General features: G+C 38.6%; 1 protein-coding gene across 16 annotated transcripts in view; it reads right to left on the bottom strand.

Annotated features, from left to right (window-relative positions):
* The window catches only part of LOC307185259 (uncharacterized protein), a 1,189,055-nt gene that overhangs the window by 379,477 nt on the left and 785,904 nt on the right, over nucleotides 1-23,674 (bottom strand). Inside the window, exon 8 of one of the 16 annotated variants that reach the window (XR_013827928.1) lies at nucleotides 22,588-22,819. The exons of the other annotated variants lie outside the window; for them this stretch is intronic. The gene's annotated coding sequence lies outside the window, so the exon portion shown is untranslated. Of the gene's footprint in view, nucleotides 1-22,587; nucleotides 22,820-23,674 lie in introns of those variants that run through there. 16 annotated transcript variants of the gene reach the window in all.

The following is a 23,674-nucleotide window of genomic DNA, read 5'->3' as shown; positions in this document are numbered from 1 at the left end:
TAAATCACAGCAAGATGTTTTTTGATCTGCCTCCTAGAGTAATGGAAATAAAAACCAAAATAAGCAAATTTGACCTAAGGAAACTTAAAGCTTTTTTCAAAGCAAAGGAAACTACAAACAAGATGAAAAGACAAACCTCAGAATGGGAGAAAATATTTGCAAACAAATCAACAGACAAAGGATTAATGTCCAAAATACATAAACAGCTCATGCAGCTCAATAACAAAAAAACAACCAAATCCAAAAATGGGCAGAAGACCTAAATAGATATTTCTCCAAAGAAGACATACAGATGGCCAAGAAGCACATGAAAAGCTGCTCAACATCACTAATTATTAGAGAAATGCAAATCAAAACTACAATGAGATATTACCTCACACCAGTCAGAATGGGAATCATCAGAGCTGGAGAGGGTGTGGAGAAAAGGGAACCCTCTTGGATTGTAGGTGGGAATGTAAATTGACACAGCCACTATGGAGAACAGTATGGAGGTTCCTTAAAAAACTAAAAATAGAATTACCATATGAACCAGCAATCCCACTACTGGACATATACCCAAAGAAAACCATAATTCAAAAAGACACATGCACCCCAATGTTCACTGCAGCAATATTTACAATAGTCAGGTCATGGAAGCAACCTAAATGCCCATCAACAGATGAATGGATAAAGATGTGGTACACATATACAATGGAATATTACCCAGCCATAAAAAGGAATGAAATTGGGTCATTTGCGGGGATGTGGATAGATCTAGAGACTGTCATACAGAGTGAAGTCAGAAAGAGAAAAACAAACATCATATATTAACGCATATACGTGGAACCTAGAAAAAATGGTACAGATGAACTGATTTGCAGGGCAGAAACTGAGACACAGAAGTAGAGCACAAACATATGGACACCAAGGGGGGAAAGTGGAGGTGGTGGTGGTGGTGGTGGTGATGTGATGAATTGGGAGATTGGGATTGACATGTATACACTGATATGTATAAAATAGATAACTAATAAGAACCTGCTGTATAAAAAATAAAATAAAATTCAAAAATTCACAAAAAAGATAGCTACCATTTTAAAATATTATTATGTGCCAGGAACTGTTCTAGGTACTTGAGATCATTGCCTGCATTTAACTTTCAGTCTTCATCTGAAGTAGCTACTATTACTTTCCATTCTTAGGTATAAGGAAATTGAGTCTCAAGGATGGTAAGTAAATATACGTTATGTGGTTCATAAGTGGTGGAGCTGGGATTTGAAACCAGAGCCATGTGTCTCTAAATCCCTAGCTCTTAACCATAGTATGTGTTGACTTCAGACCTTAATGGCAAATTTGGTCCAAATTGCTGCCGTAAGTAATAAGAAATGTGGCCCTTAAAGGGACTCCTTCCTGTCCCCAAGGTATTAAGGTATAGGTATAATGGAGTGGTTTAAAACAATTATTTAGGAGTTTCATTTACATATCCCATAAAAATTAGTTTCTTTCACTTTATTTCCCCCCATCATTTTCCTCCACCAAGAAGATTTAGCATTCTTGTAGAGGAAGAAAAAAAATCAAGTTACTTCAATAGACAAGATTGATGGGAACTTGGAAAAAAAAAATGATTGAAATTCTCAGCTGCTCTCCAGGGTGATTAAATCCTAATTGAGGAAAGGGCCTTGTGTGAAACCTGCAGGCTACAGTAAGATGGTTCTGTGGCCTCCGAAGAAGATACAGTTGCATGTACTGCATTCAGCAATTGCTTTAGGCAGTTCCATATTGAGTGGTTACAGTTCTATAATAGGAAGGGCTGACATTATAATGATTTCTACTCTCCCTAATTATTCTGTGATGTTTGTTGATGTGCATAAGTGATGATATTGAAGCACCATTTAAGAGGGCACAGAGGACCTCTCATTTAAGTGGATGGAACTCAATTTTAGGTGGAGTGCCAGTCTACTCCCCTCTTACAATGTATTGTATATCCACCCTTTGAGCTTAAAACCCTCAGGTTGTTATCATTACTTATCAATAGAAAATGACTATTCAGGTGAAGGAATGACAAAGTTCTATTAATATTTAAGCAATAATTTATCATTTGGATTCCCTCCAGAGACAAAATCTTGGAAAAAAATGTTCACAGGTTTTCAGAGAAAGTACTTCCTCATTTTGCAGGTTAGGAAAATGAGGTTTGAGGATTTTAAATGCCTTGTCAAAGACAACATAGGATATAAAGAGCAAAACTGTGTATTTTGTTTTGTTATTGCATTGTGCTTTTGATTTTTAAGAGTATTCTTCATTCTCAAGTCAAATTCACTTAGGAACTTTTCCATGTAGTGAGTAACTAAGATATGCTATATCCATAACTCATCTAATGGATCTTTTTGGATACCAACCATATGACAGTGGTACAAAAACCAAATGCCATTCCTGGGAGCTTATAATTGAGTGGTGAAGAAAAACACTGAACAGACAATTGTAACTAAGATTTGGGAAACTGATTTCATTCTTATATGCAATATGGACAGAAATTGAGAGAGAAGCATATCATTATCTTTTATCAGATGCTTTTTGAGTTTGGAAAAGCAGAAAGAAAAGGAGAAAAATCATTGGTGGACAATCTGAGGAAACACTGCAAATCAAAAGTTTCATTAAATGATCAACTCGTGTCCTAAAGAGTCTGACTCCATTTTTGATGTTTGGCTTCTGACAGCTTTCAGGACCCACCCCTCCTTTATCCCTTCTTGCCCTGTGTAAGGAAGTCTGGTGTTCCTTCCTGTGGCACCCAGAGGTAAGATCAAACCATGCAAACCCTCATCCACACGTGAGAATGTTCCCTTCAGCCCTATCCCTTAACCACAATACAAACCAAAGCCATCACCTCCACATAGCTCAAGGCATTCCAGACAAGCGTATGTACCTGCCCTGCCCATAGTATTTATTTGGGACACTCTAGAGAAAGAAACATACAAATATGAGCAGGCCAGAGAGGACCTCCTGAAATATACCTAGTAACCACACACACACACACACACACACACACACACACACACACACACACACACACACACACACACACTTGTAAGGACCTTGATATCAGGGAAGGAAACAAAAATTGAAAGAGATCTGCTATTTGATCCATTGGAAATCCAAAGTTTATTCTATTAAATGGAGGAAAATTCTTTTGAAACCACATTTCCAGGTCATTAGGGTTTCAAGTCCGTGTTCTACTGAACCTTATTCTATTAACACATTGGGAATGCAGTCTTAGAGATGATGATGGGCTTTACAGTTCTCACTCTGTAGCAAAGTGTCATTGAGACCATGAGCTATACTTTCATCAACTACTTGTTTACACGTAAAATTCTTTGATTACATACAGAGTGTGTATATATGAGTTTTTTTTTTTTTCCATTTTGTCCGTTTAAATAGGACTTACATTAAAAATCAGCAAGGTGGGAGGGTTTTCCAGCGTGGACGGTAGGCGACATTTTGTAAACTCGGGTGTGTTTACCGGTGGTGAGCTTTGCAGCCCTGGGCCGGCGTGAGGTCAGGGAGCCAGGAGGGCGCTGTGCTGGCTGCTCTGAGGGGGGTCTGAGGCTCGGTGTGGGTGGCATCCGCCCTGACTCTGTCTCCGGGCTGGGACAGGGGCCACCGGGCCTGGGCCCCTGCTTCGCCCACAGACTGTGCTGGGAGGGCTGCACTGATGGGTCCGATTCAGGTTCCACGTTCAGCAGAACCACTTACGAACTCTGCACCGGGCTCTGTGACCTTTGAGGACGTGGCTGTGTACTTTTTCCCAGGAGAAATGGAGGCTTCTTGATGAGGCCCAGAGACTCCTGTACCATGATGTGATCCTGGAGACCTTTGCCACTTGTTGCGTCACTGGTTAGACAGTGACCACATCTCTATTACTGCTTCCTTGTCGGCTGTGCTGTGGTTGCCAAGGCTGAGACCTTCATCTTTTAGGTCCCATGTCGTTTTCCAACTGGAGCTGGGAGGTGAACCCTGGGTATGTGACAGAGTGGACATGACTCCAGGCACAGCTAGAGAGACCCAAAGTGGGACCTGCCTTGGTGATTGGCATCAGGAGGAAGAAGTGGTATCATGGCTGGGTTCAGATCATATCAGGAACACGTCCTGTGCCCCACAATGTTTTAGGGCCAAGGACAGTGACTGTGTGCCTCACTTCTATCTTTCCTACCCATTCTTCATACTTTGCTCATTCTGTCATTTCAACTCTGAATTCGAACCCAGGATTATCCCTCACCTGTCTGTCTTCCACTCTTTAGTGGTGTTCTCCATCCTCACTCTCATGTGCTCTCCAGTATTGGCCTACCTTAACGTGTCATGAATTCCCCACCTATCCTTAAAATAGTCCTTGAACATAGCTACTCAGTGACAGTCAGATTTTCCTGTGCCCGGACACACCTTTCCACACAGCACACGTGTCACCAGCAGCCAAGGCCCTGGTGAAAACCATTCCCAGAGGAGTGAGTTGTGGGCCCCAGCTCCTCTGTGTGTTCCACCCCCTCCTGTGTCTTTCACCTGGGTGTTGGCATAGAGCAGAGGATGAGGAGACACTTTCTGAGCAGAAAGTTTCTGTAGAAGTGCCACCAATAAATACTTCAAAGACAGACTTGTCCACCCTGCAGTCCTATCCCTGGCAGAGGTTTCTGCCTGTACTTAGAAGGTGGTTTGCATCTAGCTGAGGACCTTGGCACAAACCCTGGTCAGAAACTGTGTGGGACAGGTGTGAACTTTCACCAGCACAGTGGAGAGAAACTCTTTAGAAGAGACGTGGGTAAGACCTTTATGAAGAGCCACACAGTCCGTGCATGCAAGAAGTCTTTCACATGCCAGGAGTTTGGGAAGGATTTCCCTGGTACCTCTGGCCTTCTCCAGCACCAGGTCACTCCACAAAAGGACACCGAGTGTATGGAGGCCTCTCACAATGGACAAAGGCAGTATAAGTGCCATGAATGTAGGAAAGCCTTCTGCCAAAAGTCCAGGCTTGGACTCAGCACCAGAGTACACATTGGAGAGAGGCCTTATGAATGCTGCAAATGTGGGAAAACCTTCACCTGTAAACCCATACTATTTAAGCACCAGAGAATCCACAATGGAGAAAGGCCTTATGGGTGCAGTGAATGTGGTAAAGTCTTTAGATGCAACTCCAGCCTCATTACTCATAGAAGAATTCACACAGGGGAAAGGCCTTATGAGTGTAGAGAATGTGGGAAGTTCTTTAGCCAAAGCTCTCAACTTATTGTGCACCAGAGAATTCACAATGGAGTCAAGCCTTATGAGTGCAGTGAATGTGGGAAAACCTTCACCACTAAAAGCAAACTTGTTCAGCACCTCAGAGTCCACACGGGATAAAGGCCTTATGAATGTGAAGAATGCAGGAGAGCCTTCAGCTGTAAACACATGCTTGTTCAGCACCAGAGAATCCACACTGGAGAGAGGCCCTATGAGTGCAGTGAATGTGGGAATGTCTTTAGATACATCTCCAGTCTCATTAAACATAGAAGAATTCACACCAGGGAAAGGCCTTATGAGTGTAGTGAATGTGGAAAGTTATTTAGGCGAAGCTCCCACCTTAAAGTCCATCAGAGAATTCACACTGTAGCAAAGACTTATGAGTGCAGTGAATGTGGGAACCATTTTAGCCAAAACTCTAGTCTCATTTCACACCAGTGAGTTCACACTGGAGCAAAGGCTTATAAGTGTAGTGAATGTGGGAAACGTTTTAGCCAAAGCTCTACTCTTATTAAGCACCAGAGTTCACAATGGAGAAAAACCACGAGTGCACTAAATGTGAAGAATTCTTTAGCCAAAGCACCCAGCTTACTCAACGCCACAAAGTTCACATCACAGAAAAGCCTCAGCAGTGCAGTCAATGTGGAAACGTTTTCTGTCAAAGGTCTGCTCTGACTGAGCACCAGAAACTTAACAGCCCAGACAGACACTATGAGCGCAGTGAATGTAAGAAAGCTTTCAGCTGAAGGTCTAACCTCATTCATCACCAGAAAGTTCATACTGGAGAAAGGCCTTCAAATGAGACGAGGAGAGCAGTGAATGAGCTGTCTCCTTAGTTAATACACATCATACTGAATAGGCTCTGTGAGGGAGTCATCAGCTGGAAGTTGAATGCCATACATCTGAACAGCCTTAGTGTGCAGATTGCCCATGAGTACCAGGTTCGTAGGAAGCTTTTAAGGAGCTATGCTGTACTTTCTGACTTAATGTCACTGTGTGTTTCTTACCTCTCCCAAGTGGCAGATCCCCATACTTGGCACCAGTCACCTCAGTATGATCAGGATAGGTAGACCTTTGTGCCCTCTTATCCCCTTAGAAATGCATCAATAGCCTGAGCACTTGGGTGTTGTCATTCTTTTTGGTCCTGTCAGGACCAAAGCAGCTTTGACCATGGGAATCCAGTCTGGGTTCTGCTGGTGGCTCACAGAGCTTCAACTTCTTTGATGGCATTGTCTCATATCGTGCTCAGGATAGGTTTTGATAGGTCCAAGTCACTCTGTTTAGGAATATCTGCCTCAGTTTGCTCTGCTCTATACCATAATAAAGACTATTATTTAAGCCACCTTTCATCTTGGGGTTTGTTCACTGTCAGACTGGTGTTGAGAACCAAATTGGACTGTCAGGATGATGACGTGCAGGTTTTGTGAGTGTTCCAAACTTTGTATACCTCAGTGAGAATAGCATCTGGAAGAGAATAGTTTTCACTCCAGTTTCGGTCCAATTTGTTGTCCAAGGCCACCTAGGGTAGACTGCAGGGCTCTGTGGGACTAATGTTGAGTCCTGAATGTCAGGATTTTTGGTGGGTCCTGAGGTCACCCTGAGATGAGGACAGTTGTGAGAACCACCGGTGATTTTTGGAGCAGCATGAATGGTTCTCCTTTTCACATGGGATGTCACATCATGCCCCCAGTACTGTTCAAGAGAAGAAATTCTCTAGGTCCAGCCGGAAAAGAGCCCTGTGCCATAATGTGCACAAAGTGGTAGGTGTGTTCCTGTTCCTCACAAGTACTTGGTTGGTATGGTCTGTATTTTGCATATCAGGTGGGAACGATATTTCATACAGAAACACTCATGGAATTAATCGGGAGTGAGAGACAAACAAGAAGGGATGAGCCTTTTCTAAAGTTTCATCCACAAATGTTCCAGTGACTGTGACTGTTTAGGATAAGGTTTTTGAAGAAATTCTCAGGAGTTCCAGAGCTGTTTCTCTCCTCCTGAGCCCCCAGTCAGTGTCAGACTGAATAATGTAAAGGTTTTAGGAATCACGTAGCATCTGCAAATAGTTTATCTCAAGGCCATTGCTGTGAAAACAATGGGGAATGAGAGTGGAAATCGTGAAAACAATGGGGAATGAGAGTGGAAATCGTGTAGTTCAGGCATGTGAATTTTAGGACCCAGGCAGATTCCCTGGATAACTTAAGTGGAAACACCTTTCACTGCTCACCAGTCTTCACTGCTACTGCTACAGATTCCCTCCCATGGGCAAGGAGAGGTGATGGGGTTAATGTGTGGTTGCCAGAGTTCTATTGAAAATGAGATTTAGCAAAGAGATTAAGATTTTTATGTGAAGTCAATTTCTATTGAAATTTAATTAGCTATATAGTTGGTATGCACTGAACAGAACATACCTAAAATGCACAGCTTGGTAAGTTTTAATACTTGTAAAGCCATGGAACCATCATCATAACAAACATCCATCACTGCCATATCTACCTTCTGACATCTCTCCCAGGACTTTCAGGCAATTACTATTGACTGACTTTTCTCCCCATTTAATTAGTTAGTGTTTTCTAGACTTTTATATCATTGGAGCCTTAATGTGCTTGTCTTCTTTTATCTCCAGGCATAGTTACTTTGAGAATCATCTAAGTTGCTGATGTGAATAATTCACTTTTTTCCTGATAAATATACGGTTTGGATATACCATTATTTCACTGGTATTCATCTGTTAAAGGATGGTGTTTTGTGGTTTCCAGTTTGCCTCTCACAGATAAACTTACTATGAACATGTACATAAAATCCTTTACATGAACATATGGTTTCGTATTCTAAAATGAATGACTGTACTCAAATGCATTCCCATCGACAGTATGGGAGCATTCCAGTTCCCCTGTGTTCCTCACATATACTTGGTTGGTATGGTCAGTATTTTGAATATTTCCTGTTTTAAAAGCGTGGAGACATATCTTATTGTCTGCCTACAGGTGCTAAGTATATAACCATGAAAGACAAGGCCCATGCATTTAGGAGTTTATGATTAGCTGTATGTAAACTAGCTAGACCCAAGGTGTTATTCCCCCTTAGATGTTATTAGTGCAGCAAGGTTGGTTCTACTAAGCTTACCCATTTGGCCCTAGTTTTGCAAATTAGGCAACCCTCATAAGTTGCATCTGTGACCATCCCATCACTGGGTCTTGGAGTCACATTTCATCCACTCATATAGATGCTTGTTTACAAGATATTAATTGCTTTAAATGGAGTAAGAGTGTAAAAGAAAAACTTATATTTGCCTAGTATGTCAGAAGAGACTTCATGAGAGTTGAATTTGAGGTAGATGAGTTTATCAAGAAAGCAATGTTGCTGGAATATGATGCTGAAATGAGAGAGGAGTAGAAATTTGTAGTTAGATTTTCAGTCAGTATATAATTTATTCTTTAGCATGGATGAATGGGAACCACTGAATAATTCTGAGCAAGTAGGTGACATAGTTTGATTTACATATGTGAAAGAACATTTTCATGGCATATGTGAAGAATTTATTAGAAAGCAACAAAGATATTCTAATAGTCAAGCATTCCCGTAATGCTTTATGTGTAGACTTCTCTATGCTTATTTCTGCATATCACAGTACTAGAAAAGAACATGGAGGAGGTACTGATAACTTGATACAAAAATGGTAGCATATTAAAACAAGGCACACTATTTATTTAAATTAGAATGTAATTGGCTTATATCTGTCTACAGATTTCCTTCTAATATGCCAAGTATTCCTTTAGAAATAACAATTCTATAAGCTACCTACCTTTCTCTCCATTTTATGGATAAAGAAACTGAGACTGAAGAAGTTAAGTCATGTAATAAATAACAAAGCTGGGATTTGAAGGTAGCTTTATCAGATATGACTAACATCAAATTCCTTATGCTTCTCACAGCTCACCTAATTTAGGCCTGCACTACACCCTGCTGCCGGCCAAATACTACCACACTCATGAATTTTCTTATCTAGACATGAAAGCTTCTAGATCAGGTTCCTAATGGCTAAGCTGACAGATTTGATGGATTGATGAACTTAATAAAAAGGAGAAATGGTAAAAATATAATTACCAACCATTGTTCAGGCATTCATTGATGGTGGTGCATGATTTGTTTTTTTGAGGTAAGAACAATTAAACCCCCAGAGACTATAGAAACAAGGTCTGTAAATATGGCTATGCTTGGTTAAATGGATTTTGTTAAAAAAAAAAACATCAAAAACAACAAGCAGGCTGAGAACCCAGAGAAGAAACAATTACATACACATACACAAAAAAGTCTAATTTCATGTTGAAGTTTGGTAAATGCTTTGAAATTGAGTGCTTTTCACTTGCTTCAAATCACTACCCTAGAGGTCAAGTACTGACTATTGGAAATATAGTGAAACATCATCATGTACCTGTATTGTTTGGTACAGTGTGTTTTTGTTTTGAGAATGAGGCAACCTGGTGGGAACTTTCTTTTAAAAATTAGGCATTGTAAACTCTTCACTTGTATCTTTTCTTATTCCTGTTAGCAGCATGATTTCATCAGTTAGGAAAATGGTAAGTGGACTCCTATTGAGTTCAACAAGAATTCACACTGCGCTACTGGATGTTAGCAGTGTTTTATAAATTATTTTGAGGAGTATTATAACACTGTTACCCCCCAAAAAATATAAATTATTTTTATTTTGCACAAGAAAGGTATACAGATAAAAGAGATGCTTTTCTCTCATATGATAACTTGTAGAACTCTATTTCATGATATATAGATAGGTGACATTTGGGTGCCACAGAAAGATTTATCTAGAATATATTAGGAATTAATGATCTTTTACTCTTAAAAAGGAAAAATTTGCCTAGGAAACAGAGGGATGAGATTCATGCTCAGGATACAAATAAACGTTTCTTTAGCATTCACAGAATAATCATGTAAACAACAAATATGTATGGAGTATCTATTATAGGCACTATACTAACAGTGTTTTATGTTAGATAGTAAATACATTATTTTTAAGTGAATAATTTCTCTCAGGAACTTACCTTGTAATTCAAACATGAAAGATGTGTGTCACTCATTGTCACTCACCCTTCCTGACCCTAGGCAATCTTGACTTATCAAAGACACTCTACCTGAGCCCTGACTAAGCCACTTAAACTACCACAACACTTTAATTCTTCTTGGCCTCAAATGAATCTATTAGTTGGATGACAAGTTGAAATCTATTACCCAATCCTGGTGAATATGTTGAAGATAAGCAGAAAAGAATAGGAGACCTATATTTGAGGGTTATCTCTTCTGTAAAACACACAGAGGTTGAGTTTGGATAAAGTTAAAGGAATATATTCTAGATGCAGTTGGGACACAAGTAAACAGACGCAGGAGAAAACTGTCTTAATTCAATATCATCATTTAGCTAGTCAACAATCAAAGCAAAATAGAAACTGGTAAGCTTCCCCTCAAGTTCAAATAAAACACCATGTTTAATACTTAACTCAGTTTCCTAAATAGTGCTCCACGGAACATTAGCACTGTGGAATGCTCCATGAGAAGAGCTATTAATCAATTAAGCTAAGGGAACCATGCATATTACTTACTTATACATTACTTACATTCAGCTAATAATTACTGAGCGCTTATTTGGTTCCCAAGTACCTTTTCAGGTACTGAAGATCTAACAGTAAAAAACTTAAAATCGGGCTTGCCTGGTGGCGCAGTGGTTGAGAGTCCGCCTGCCGGTGGCGGGGACACGGGTTTGTGCCCCGGTCCGGGAAGATCCCACATGCCGCGGAGCGGCTGGGTGCGTGAGCCATGGCCGCTGAGCCTGCGCGTCCGGAGCCTGTGCTCCGCAGCAGGAGAGGCCACAACAGTGAGAGGCCCACGTACCGCAAAAAAAAAAAAAAACCTTAAAATCCCTAATTGGGGTATGTTGTAAATAAATTATATATATTTTATATATATATAAAATATACATATATAAAATTTCGGATGATGATTAATGCTATTTTAAAAAACCAGATGAGATTGATGAGTGAAATTTTTATTTTAATAAAAGATATTTAAGAAAGATCTTTTTCAGAAGATGACCTATGAGTATAGAATTGAAAGGAATTTGAAAGCAAAATGCAGACATCTAGGGAGAGGGTATATTGGACAGAGGGTAAACCAGTTGTAAGGCTCTGAGTTGACAGAGTAGTTGGTGTATTCAAGGCACCATAAGGATGCCATAGAAAGCATGATGAGATTAACAAAGCTGGGTCAAGTAGAAGACAAGTCATTTTAGAAACTTTGGACTTCTGCTATTCAATTTGGGAAAACCATGAGGGTTTTGAGCAGAGAACAGACGAGATCTGACATATGTTTTAAATGGGACAATAGAAGCCATGTGGAGAATATACTATAGAAGCAAAAAGCGTAAGAGGCAGGGAACTAGTTTATTTTAATATTTTAATATTTAATTTTAATATTATTGGCAAGAAATTATGGTGGTTTAACTCAAGGTGTTCAGAATGAATGAGGTAAAGAGTGTTCAGATTCTGGATCTGTCTTGAAGAAAGTCATTAGACTTGGTAGTACAGTATTTGTGGGGTTCAAAAGGAACAGAAGAGTCAAGGATAACTCCAAGTTCACTGGTCTGGACAAGCAGAATAATTCATTGTATGATGGTAAAAAGCACTCTGCAGTCTAACTGCCCACTAACCTTAGAGCTTTCTCTCGCTAACTGGAATACTGGACAAGCCATCTGAGTTCTCCATGCCTCGTCTCCCCATTGATAAAATGAGCATGGTAATAGTAACTACCTCACAGGGTTATTATGAGGGTTAGATGAGTTAGTAGTTAATAAATCACTTAGAATAGTGTCTGGAACATAGTATGCCCCATCTAAGTGTTTGTTGAAATATAACTGAGAGGAGGACACTGGAGTGAGAAGCAGTTCTGAGATGAAGAAAGTCGAGAATTTAGTCTAGTTTAAAATAGCTATTAGATATGTAAGGGAAGAAGATGTGTAAGTAGATGGATATATTAATCTAAGGCTTCCAGATAGTTATTTGATAGTTATCAGTGTATAGATGCCTGGACAGGAGCCTGGACAAGATCCCTTAAGGAGAGAGAGCAGATAGGTAAGAAGATAGAGGAATGAGTTCCGAATCATCCCAACTTTGAAGAACACAGATTTTAGGGCTTGGAAGAAAGGAAAAACCAGGGTGGCAGGAGGAGAAATGAAATAGGTTTTGGAAGCTAAGCAAAGAAAATATTTCTAGAAAAAGAAAGTACATTTACATTAAAAAAGACATTTTACAAAATACAATCCCCATTCATATTAAAAATTCTTAAATATAGGAATTGATGGTCACTACCTTAGTATAATGAGCTGTATAACAAAATGTATATACATCAATTTAAGAACTAGAATCTTACATAAAAGGGAAAATTTTATTTTTATGTTTGCCACTTAAAATAGCATAAACAGAATTGAGAAAGTAGCACTGACATATATACACTACCATGTGTAAAACAGCTAGTGGTAAGCTGTGGTTTAGCATAGGGAGATCAGCTTGGTGCTTTGTGACCACCTAAAGAGGTAGGATGGGGAGGGTGGGAGGGAAGCTCATGAGGGAGGGGATAGAGGTATACATATAGCTGATTCACTTTGTTGTACAGCAGAAACTAACACAACATTGTAAAGCAATAATAATCAATACAGATATAAAAAAATTTTAAATTTTAAAAAATAGCATAAACAATGTCCAAAACTGATAAAACCATAAAACATTCCTGAAAGGCATATATTTAGACTTGAATAAATAAATAAATAACATGATATTCTTGGATAGGAAGACTGAACATCATAAAGACATTGGTTTTCTCTATGCTAATTTATAAACTTAATGCAATTCTTATTTACCAGTTTTGTTGTCGATGCTTTATATTTTTAGAACTAAACTGATTATAAAATTCATTTGGGAAAAAAGCAAGAACTCAAAAGAAAAAAAGCCTACTAGAGGGCTTCCCTGGTGGCACAGTGGTTGAGAGTCCGCCTGCTGATGCAGGGGACGCGGGTTCGTGCCCCGGTCCGGGAAGATCCCACACGCCGCCGAGCGGCTAGGCCTGTGAGCCATGGCCGCTGAGCCTGCGCGTCCGGAGCCTGTGCTCCGCAACGGGAGAGGCCACAACAGTGAGAGGCCCGCGTACCGCAAAAAAAAAAAAAAAAGCCTACTAGAAAAAAAAAAAAAAAATCACTGCATTGATAGGCGTATAGCCCCACTAAACAGTGACGCATACTATAAAACCTCTGCATTTAAAAAAGTCTGGTATCAATGCATCAATAGAGAAACAGCTGGATAAATCAGAATAGATAATCCAGAAATAGCCTGGTTGTATATGAAATTCCAAATAGAGTAATAGCAGCATCTCAAATCTCAGGAGAAAATTACTCTTTTTAATAGGAGGTGTTGATGAAATTGAAGGTCCTTATAGGAAAAAAAAACAATAAAATTGGTTTAATTACAATTTATAAACCCTAACTGCATTAGAGAATTGAATGTAAAGAGGTGAAATTATACAGGTAGTAGAAGAAATGTACAGGTAGTAGAAATGTACAATTTTCTCTACAATTTGGAAGAAGAGAAAATCTTACTGATTATGACACAAAGTCCAAAATCAACTATATATATATATAAATATATATAATTTTTTTTTTTTTTTTTGCGGTATGCGGGCCCCTCACTGTTGTGGCCTCTCCCGTTGCGGAGCACAGGCTCCGGATGCGCAGGCTCAGCGGCCATGGCTCACGGGCCCAGCCACTCCGCGGCACGTGGGATCTTCCCGGACCGGGGCACGAACCCGTGTCCCCTGCATTGGCAGGCAGAATCTCAACCACTGCGCCACCAGGGAAGCCCCCAACAAAATATTTTAATTTAATTTAACTTAATTTAATTACATAAAATTTTAACAAGAAAATTTCTTGTATGCCAAAACACACTTAAGCAAAGAAAAAAAAATGAAAAACCGGGAAATAATGGCAACTTATATCACAAAGAGTTGATATCCCTAATATATAAAACCCCTGAAAACAAAGAAGATAAATGCTAACAACATTATTAAATAAATACATAGTTCACAGAAAAAGGAAATGCAATGGACCTTAACCTTAGAAATTGACCTCAAGCCTTTCATGATTAGAAAACTGTTCAGCTTTCTCATAATAAGAAAATTGCAAACTGAAACTCATTGGAATATTCATTTATCTACTATCAGACTGGAAAAACCTGAAAATTTGACAGCATATTCTTTTTTGAGACTGTGGGAAAGCAAGCACTCTCAGATTTAGCTGGTTTGGCAATACCTACCAAAATGAACACATGCATTTTACCAGTGGAGTCTGCAGTTCTACTTTCAGAGATCTATCTAAAAAACACACTGGCAAAAAATGAAAAAAAAAAATGTGCAAGACTGATTATCATGGCACCACTTGTAAACTTCAAATGTTGAATAAATTATTGTATGTTCACACTATGGAATACTGTGCAACTTTAAAAAGAATTACGATCTATATACTACTATGGATGATCTTTGGGATATATTGCTAAGTGAAAAAACGGGGAGTAAAAGTGGAACATATAGTATTCTGCCGTGTATCAAAGACAAGATATTCATATATCTGTACTCTATTCCGGAGATCATTCCACTGTAGTATACAATAGAACACACACACACACACACACACACACACACACACACACACACACAAACGCAGGCATGCATATATATGAAAAGATGAACTCAGAGAGTTCCCATGCACATGGAGTGTCCTAGTCTTTCCCAGTGTCTTCTCTTTTAGTAGTCTTGGGAGCTGTACCACAGAAGTAAAGGAAATAAAAGGTCCTGGGTGAGATACGTTCTATGATGAGGAAATGCATTTTTGTCATTTCTGTTTAATGAAACTTAGTTCTGAGTGAAGAAACAGCATTAAGAAACAGATTATTTACTTTCCCCAAAGATCACTTGCGTTTTTCAATGTATATTAGTTTGCAAGCTTTTATTACCTTCAGCTTCTTAGAGAAAAAAAAAAGATTTAAAATGTAAGATAATTATTTTGCATGCTTAAGAAAATCAATATGTTTTAAGGTTGATAATTATAACATCTGCATTAAAACAAAGATTTCCCACATGTCATGGTTTAGCAAAGGAATGTTTCTTTATTCCTTTTTGTCACTACATAAGTAATGCTTTCCTTATGATTTTGACAGTTTGAGGTTAATCAACTAGAAATCTCATGTGTCTGTAAAAATGATGTCAGTCATAACACAACTGCACAAATAAAATAAGTACTGCATTTTGGTCCCCAGTAGTAAAAGATTTCCTTGGAAATATAAATGAGATAAAATACCAGTGAAAATTTCTTCTCTAATTTACCATAAATGAACTTCCATAGAATAATCTGGGATTTCTGAGTTGCATGAAGGAAATACCTTAGGAAGTAGGGCTTGCCCCAAAACTCTTGGGAGCACTGCACATTTAATCCCATTACATGGGATGTAAATGCATTTCAGTGATGTCTTTATAAATGTTAAGTTTTATATCACAGGTATAAAAAGCCCACGAACTCTTTTTCCAATTGGGTATAGTTTTCATCCTAGTTGTCACCTACTCCTGAGTCAGTGAGGCAGGCAATACTTATGTACTGAATGTCCACTCTAGCACCAGGCATGGTGGCAATATAACAGTAGAGAAGATGAATGTGGAGTATGAATTTATGGAGCTCAGTTTTTTTTTTTTTAATTTAGTAAGAAAGCTTTATTTGTTTTTGGTTTTTTTGCTGTTGTTTTACTTTACTTTTTCCCAACCCCCGATCCCCATTTCAGGCAACTACAAATGATCTCTGTATCTATGAGCTTGTTTTTGTTTTTGTTTTTTTAAGATTCCACGTGTAAGAGGGATCATATGGTATTTGACTTTCCAAGTCTGACTTATTTCACTTAGCCTAATGCCCTCAAGGTCCAGCCATGTTGTCACGAATGACAAGATTTCACTTTTTATGGCTGAATAATATTTCAGTGTGTATGTGTGCACACGCACATGTGCATGTGTATCACAATTTCTTTATCCAGTCATCCATTGATAGACACTTAGGTTGTCTCCATATCTTGGCTATTGTAAATAAAACTGTAATAAACATGGGGGTGCATATGTCTTTTCGAATTAGTGTTTTCATTTTTTTCGGAAAAATACCCATAGTGGAATTACTGGATCACATGGTAATTCTATTTAAAGTTTCTTTAAACCTCCATACTGTTTTCCAGAGTGGCTGCACCAATTTATAATCTCACCAACAGTGCCAAAGGTTTTCTTTTCTCCATGTCCTCACCAACATTTGTTATTTCTTGTCTTTTTGATAATAACCATTCTAACACGTGTGAGGTAATATCTCATCGTGGTTTTGATTTGCAATTCCCTGATGATTAATGATGTTGAGGATATTCTAATGCACCTGTTGGACATCTATATGACTTCTTTGGAAAAATGTCTATTCAGACCTTCTGCCCATTTTTTAATCAGATTTTATTCTATTTTTTTTTTTTTTGCTATTGAGTAGTATGAGTTCTTTATATATTTTGTATATTAGTCCCTTATCAGATGTATGATATGCAGTTATTTACTCCTATTCAGTAAGTTGCCTTTTCATTTTGTTGATGGTTTCCTTTGCTGTGCAGAAGCTTTTTAGTATGATGTAGTTCCACTTATTTTTCTTTTGTTCCTTTTGCTTTTGGTGTCATATTCAAAAATTCACCACAAAGACCTATATCAAGGAGCTTACTGCCTATGTTTTCTTCTAGATATTTTACTGTTTCAGGCCTTACCTTTAAATCTTTAATCCATTTTGAGTTAATTTTTGTGTATGGTGTAAGATAGTGGTCCAGTTTCATTCTTTTGCATGTGGCCATCTGGTTTTTCTCAACACCACTTATTGAAGAGACTCTCCTTTCCCCATTGTATATTCTTGACTCCTTTGCAGTAAATTCACTGACCATACATGCCTGGGTTTATTCTTAGGCTATTCCATGCTGTTCCATTGATCTCTGTGTCTGTTTTAATGCCAACACCATACCATTTTAATCACCATAGCTTTGTAATATCGTTTGAAATCAGGGAGCATGATGCTTCCAGGTTTGTTCTTCTTTCTCAAGATTGCTTTGGCTATTCAATGTCTTTTGTGGTTCCATACAAATTTAGGATTGTCTGCTCTATTTCTGTGAAAAATATCATTGGGATTTTGATAGGGATTACACTGAATCTATATATTGCTTTGCGTAGTATAGACAGTTTAACAATGTTGATTCTTCTAATCATGAGCAAGGAAGATCCTTCCATTTATTTGTGACCTCTTCAATTCCTTTCATTAATGTCCTGTAGTTTTCAATATATAGGTCTTTCACCTCCTTGGTTAAATTTATTTCTAGGTATTTTATTCTTTTTGATGCAATTGTGAAATGGGATTATTTTCTTTACTTCTCTTTCTGATAGTTTGTTATTAGTGCACAGAAGCCCACCAAATTTTTGTGTGTTGATTTGGTGCTCTGAAAACTGGAGCTCAGTTCTTATACAAAATACCTCCTGAAATTGGACCCCAGCTTTTGGGATAACTGTTTTATCTTCTGTTGTGCAAATGCTAGTCTTGCCTTCCACCTGCCCTTCCAAGTGCCACCACCACAGGCCTCTCTCCATAGTTTATAACCTTTCTTTTGTACACTGGTGCAGAATAATTACCTCCAGCTTTATACATAGATAGTTCCCTACATTGTCAAGAACCACGCGTTGGTTTATTTAGAAGTCTCTGTTCACATTATTAAAAGAATCCAATTAAACCACGGTTATTGTAGAACTAAGATCCTTGATTTTTAAAAATCACATTAAGTGTAAACACTCTTGATTTGTTCGGTAGTAAGAAGAATGCGTAAGAGAAAAAGCATTGATGTAATGTAGTTCAGAGAAAAATAAGAAAATATATAGTACTAAATCTATGTAGAATTAGGTAGTGATTTGAAATAAATATTTTAAAAAGACAACTGGTGATAATACTAAAGGGAGGCTACAGGGGAATTTGGGTTACTAGCAAATTTAATATCATAATGTCCCAAAGTAGATGTGATGAGAAAAATGTGATGTATGGTAGGCTCTGAGCTTTCACTGCCGAGGGCCTGGGTTCAATCCCTGGTCGAGGAACTAAGATACTGCAAGCTGCGTGGCATGGCCAAAAGAAAATTTAAAAATAAAATTGGGATTGACATATATACACTAAAATTTATAAAATAGATAACTAATAAGAACCTGCTCTATAAAAAAAATAATAAATAAAAAATCATGGAAAAATAATAAAAGAAAAGAATTATATGCCCTAGAGCAATGATGTATACTTTGAGATACATCAAAATCACCTGAATTGCTTATTAAATATATAAATTCTGCATATATATATATATATATGTACAGGGAATCAGAATGCATTCATTTTGTTCACTAGCTACGTGGTGGATCCCCAATATAGGTCTGAGCCAAGCTCCCAGATGATTCCAATGTGAACCAAAGTTTGAGAATCATTAGTTTTGATTTGATTAGGGTTTGGCAAATTATGGACTAAGGGCCAAGTCTGGTCCAGTATCTGATTTTGTAGATAAAGTTTTATTAAAATACAGACACACTCACTCATTTACCTGTTATCTATGGCTGCTTTTACACTACCATGGCAAAAGTTGAGTAGCTGTAAAAGAGAATATAGAATCTGCAAAGCCTGTTTACTATCTGGTCGTTTATAGAAAAAGTTTGCCAACTCTTGGCCTAGAGCATGGCATAGAAGTGAACCTATCACATAGAGAGACTGAATTATCTTTTACCAGCCCAGACAATAGGAAATGGAATCATTTTCAGAATGTCTAGTTACATTAATTTAATTTTAGGAAAGTTTCACACCATGAAGAGCTTCTTCAAAAAAAAAGAGAGAGAAGAATCGCTAGCAAATCCATTTCTCTTCATTTTCAGGGGGATGCAGAGTAAAACCCGAACAGGAGGTCACACACGGCACTATGTTCTTCTTAGCTTTTTTTTTTTTTAATTTCAAGCATATAGTACCTATAAACTTTAAGAATAAATCAGTGATAACTGAAATCAAACCAAATGGGAGTTAATAATGGGCATTAGGCTCTAAGATTTTTTTTTTTTTGCGGTACACGGGCCTCTCACTGCTGTGGCCTCTCCCGTTGCGGAGCACAGGCTCCGGACGCACAGGCTCAGTGGCCATGGCTCACGGGCCTAGCCACTCCACAGCATGTGGGATCTTCCCGGACCGGGGCACGAACCCGTGTCCCCTGCATCGGCAGGCGGACTCTCAACCACTCCGCCACCAGGGAAGCCCTCTAAGATTTTGACAGGAGTTTGATTGAAGCTAGAATTTAATAACATAATGAACTACTTTCAAAAATTACAACTGATTAATTTCAAAATGATTGTTTCTTACAACATTTCTAGCATTGTGCCCTACTTGGATGAATGCAGGAAATGGCTCTGGAAGATCAAATAACAGCTCCTGTCCTATCCGCTCCACACATTTCACATAAACCTGAACATTGCTTGGAAAGCCAGAATTCTATGAGAGGAAGTATTGATTTTTATCAACCTAGAAAGTGAAATGAGAGACAGAATGACATTGTTAGCCATAGGGAGTTTAGTTCAGGTCGACAACCACCAAAATTCCCACAATTTTATGGGAATTGTTCAGAAATTACAAATGTTGCAGTGCTAAAGGACTCTGACATAAGGCTGGAAAACACTTTTTGACACTGGGTAGTGCTCAGCCTCCATTCCTAGAGCCACTGAAATCCAGAGCATATTAAGTACACCACAGAGGTTCACATGAGCCTGCTTTGGGGGATGGCTTTTGGCCTACAGGGAGCAAAAATTCACATGAGAAGTTAATTCCAATGCTGGAAAGTACTGCGTAAATCAGCCGATTTGCTGCTGCTGTTCTATTTCTACTTGTGCTTGTCCATGTTATCAAAGATGCCATTAGGGGGCTTCCCTGGTGGCGCTGTGGTTGAGAGTCTGCCTGCCGATGCAGGGGACACGGGTTCGAGCCCTGGTCTGGGAAGATCCCACATGCCGCGGAGCAACTAAGCCCGTGCGCCACAACTACTGAGCCTGCGTGTCTGGAGCCTGTGCTCCACAAGAGAGGCCGCGATAGTGAGAGGCCTGCGCACCGCGAGGAAGAGTGGTCCCCGCTTGCCTCAACTAGAGAAAGCCCTCGCACAGAAACGAAGACCCAACACAGCCATAAATAAATAAATTAATTAATTTAAAAAAAAAAGATGCCATTAGGACATAATGTGACAGGTCTCTACAGATGAAAATGCGAATAAGCAGAGCATGGGAAATAGCTTCATAAGCAACCTTTTTATGGTCTTCTCTCTTTAAATCTTCTGGTTTGTTGTTTTACTTGAATTAAACCTAATCTTATTGGGGAAATGAGTAAGCTATGTTTTAGTTCTGTTTGCTTACATTTTTATTCTATAATTATAAGTCAGCCTCTGCGAGTGGTTACACAAAAGTCGTAACTATTGAGATGTGTTATTTTTACCCTTTTCACTTTGGTGAGATTTTTCTTCTTATTATGCAGTGCTCTAGCATTGTTAGTATGTCTTAAACACTCTCCTTTACAAGCCAGTACCAGAGGAAATGAGAGTTAACCCCTCAGTCTGGAAAACTTTTCACTCTAGTGGGCTTGTAGTGTGTCATATATTATTCAATCAGGGCTTTCTTAGTATCCTCTAGTTTGTGTGCTACCATCCCTGCCAACTGATACACCTTCTTATTTATTATAAGCCCACTCATTTATCAGACTGTGTTGAGTTGGCTAGCTGAGATTTATCAAAATAAATAAATAAAAGTGTAGTCAATAAAGGCAGAAACAGTCAATATATTTTGAATGCCTCTCTTAAAGGGAAGAATTCTCAAATTTCCTAACAAATAAAGAATTTATCGGAATAAAAGCAAGTCATTATGTTAATGGAATATAAAACAGGCTGGCTAAATCAAACAGGTTTCAGAGTTGGTATCTGTGTTGGAAACCTTGTACCTATCCAGTGGAAAGGTAACATGAGTTAGTTGGGATTGAGAATCGGGATTCAGAATTGCTAATTTTTTAAAATTCTAAGACCACCTTCCCCAAAGGATGTCAATGTCAAAAATACATTGCGTGGCTGATTTCAGGGGTTTTCAGGATGCTCCAAAACCTGGTCTGAGGTTAACTACCCTGCCTGTGTCCCATAACATCACATAATACATAGTACATTAGCATATTAGATAGTACATTAAACCAAGCATACTACGGTAATACATTTTTTAAAAGTAAAGACCCCTTGGCAGGTAGTAATCAGTCCAACCTGGGAAAGAAGTATAGATAACAAGCTATACACAAGCAGTTGTTGACATGCACTATAAAATAAATGAAATGTCTTTAGAGTGCTAATGAGATTTTTTTTTTCTTTTTTTTTTTTTTTTGGTACGCGGGCCTCTCACTGTTGTGGCCTCTCCCATTGTGGAGCACAGGCTCCGGACACGCAGGCTCAGCAGCCATGGCCCACGGGCCTAGCTGCTCCGCTGCATGTGGGATCTTCCCAGACCGGGGCACGAACCAGTGTCCCCTGCATCGGCAGGCGGACTCTCAACCACTGCACCACCAGGGAAGCCCGCTAATGAGATTTTTGATGGAAAATATTATATAATTGTTTATAGTTGTTATTTTCCATTATATTTTACTGTATCATTACAATTTGAGGGTGTGACTAGAATAATACCACTTTAAGAATTAGATCACAAAACTGAGCATTTCTTTTTTCCTTTATGTAAGTATTTTGGAGACTTCAAAGGAAGATGCTATATAGAAATGCAAGAACAATTACTTTTATTCTACTAATGTAATTAGAACCACAATCTCTTAGTTGTGTTAAACTTTCCTTGATGATCAATTTCAGACTTGGAGTTTTTTTCAAGATCAGCAAAAGTTTCCCACAAGAGAAGATAGCACATTGAAGCAGATACATGAATAAATGACAAATAGATTAAAAGTAGAAGCATAAAATATGTCAAGCAGAAAGAAAACTCAGCAAATAATAGTTTGGCTTAGTTATTGTGAGGATAAAGGCTTTTTCAGATGAAGTAACTCTAGGCTAAGCCATTTATTATAATTTTCATTATGAAAAGTACTTCATGATTCTGAGACACTCATTAATTGACTCATTTATTCATTGTACAAATATTAACTGAAAACCTACTTGTGCCTGACACCATGGTAGATGCTGAGGATATGAAGATTAAAATGACAAAATTCCTTCCCCAAAGAGCCCATATTCCAGCCCAGAAGACAGGCATGTAAACAAATTATTTAATGTACCCAAGTGAGATGATAGAGACAGCTACTACACATCCAGATAACCCTTCTGGGCAGAGGTGATTTACTCAAGGTGTGACAGGTTGGGGGATGGGAGGGGTCCAAGACTTCACAGAAGAGTTCCTGCTGAAGAAAAAGAAGACTGATATTTTCATACACTTGTAGAAATCTAAGTCTAGTCCATCTAATTGACAGCCCTGAAATACTGAATATATTAAATATTGCCTTGTTGTCAATAAAAATAATTCAGTGGAAAATTGAAATATATTTATATTTTTGACTTGTTTTTGTTGTTTACTAATAGTTTCATTTTTCACTGTTAAATATCTCATGAATGTCAGCCTTTGCAACATTAATTTCAGTTCAAAAACCATAGTTTAAAGTCTATTATACATGAAGCATGGAGCTGAGCACTGATGTCACTGTAAAAGTAAATTAGCCATTCATGAGCTTAGCCAACCAGTTTATTTATTTATTTATTTATTATTATTATTATTTTTTTTGCAGTACGCGGGCCTCTCACTGTTGTGGCCTCTCCCGTTGCGGAGCACAGGCTCCGGACGCGCAGGCTCAGCAGCCATGGCTCACGGGACCAGCCGCTCCGCGGCATGTGGGATCCTCCCGGACTGAGGCACGAACCCGTGTCCCCTGCATCGGCAGGCAGACTCAACCACTGTGCCACCAGGGAAGCCCCAGTTTATTTATTGAATGTGTTCTAAGTGCCAGGCAAGGTGTAAAGTGTGAGGGGTAAAAGGAAAAAAAAGTAAATGCAATCCTTGTCAGCAGAGTTAAATCCTCCTGGGGAAAGGTTGGCATTAATCAAATAATCAGAAAAATGTGTAATTATAAACTGATATGAAGAAACAATAAAAAGGATATCTAGGGAATACAAGCGCAAGTTAATCTAATTTTAGGATCAGAGAAGCTTTCCCTGAGAAAACGGTATTTAAAGTGAAAGAAGAAGGATGAGTTCAAGTTAAC

The sequence above is a fragment of the Stenella coeruleoalba genome (genome assembly GCF_951394435.1).
Source record: "Stenella coeruleoalba genome assembly, chromosome: 4".
NCBI lineage: Eukaryota > Metazoa > Chordata > Mammalia > Artiodactyla > Delphinidae > Stenella > Stenella coeruleoalba.
Note: the sequence above shows the minus strand (reverse complement) of the source record. Positions and strands in the feature narration are given on the sequence as shown.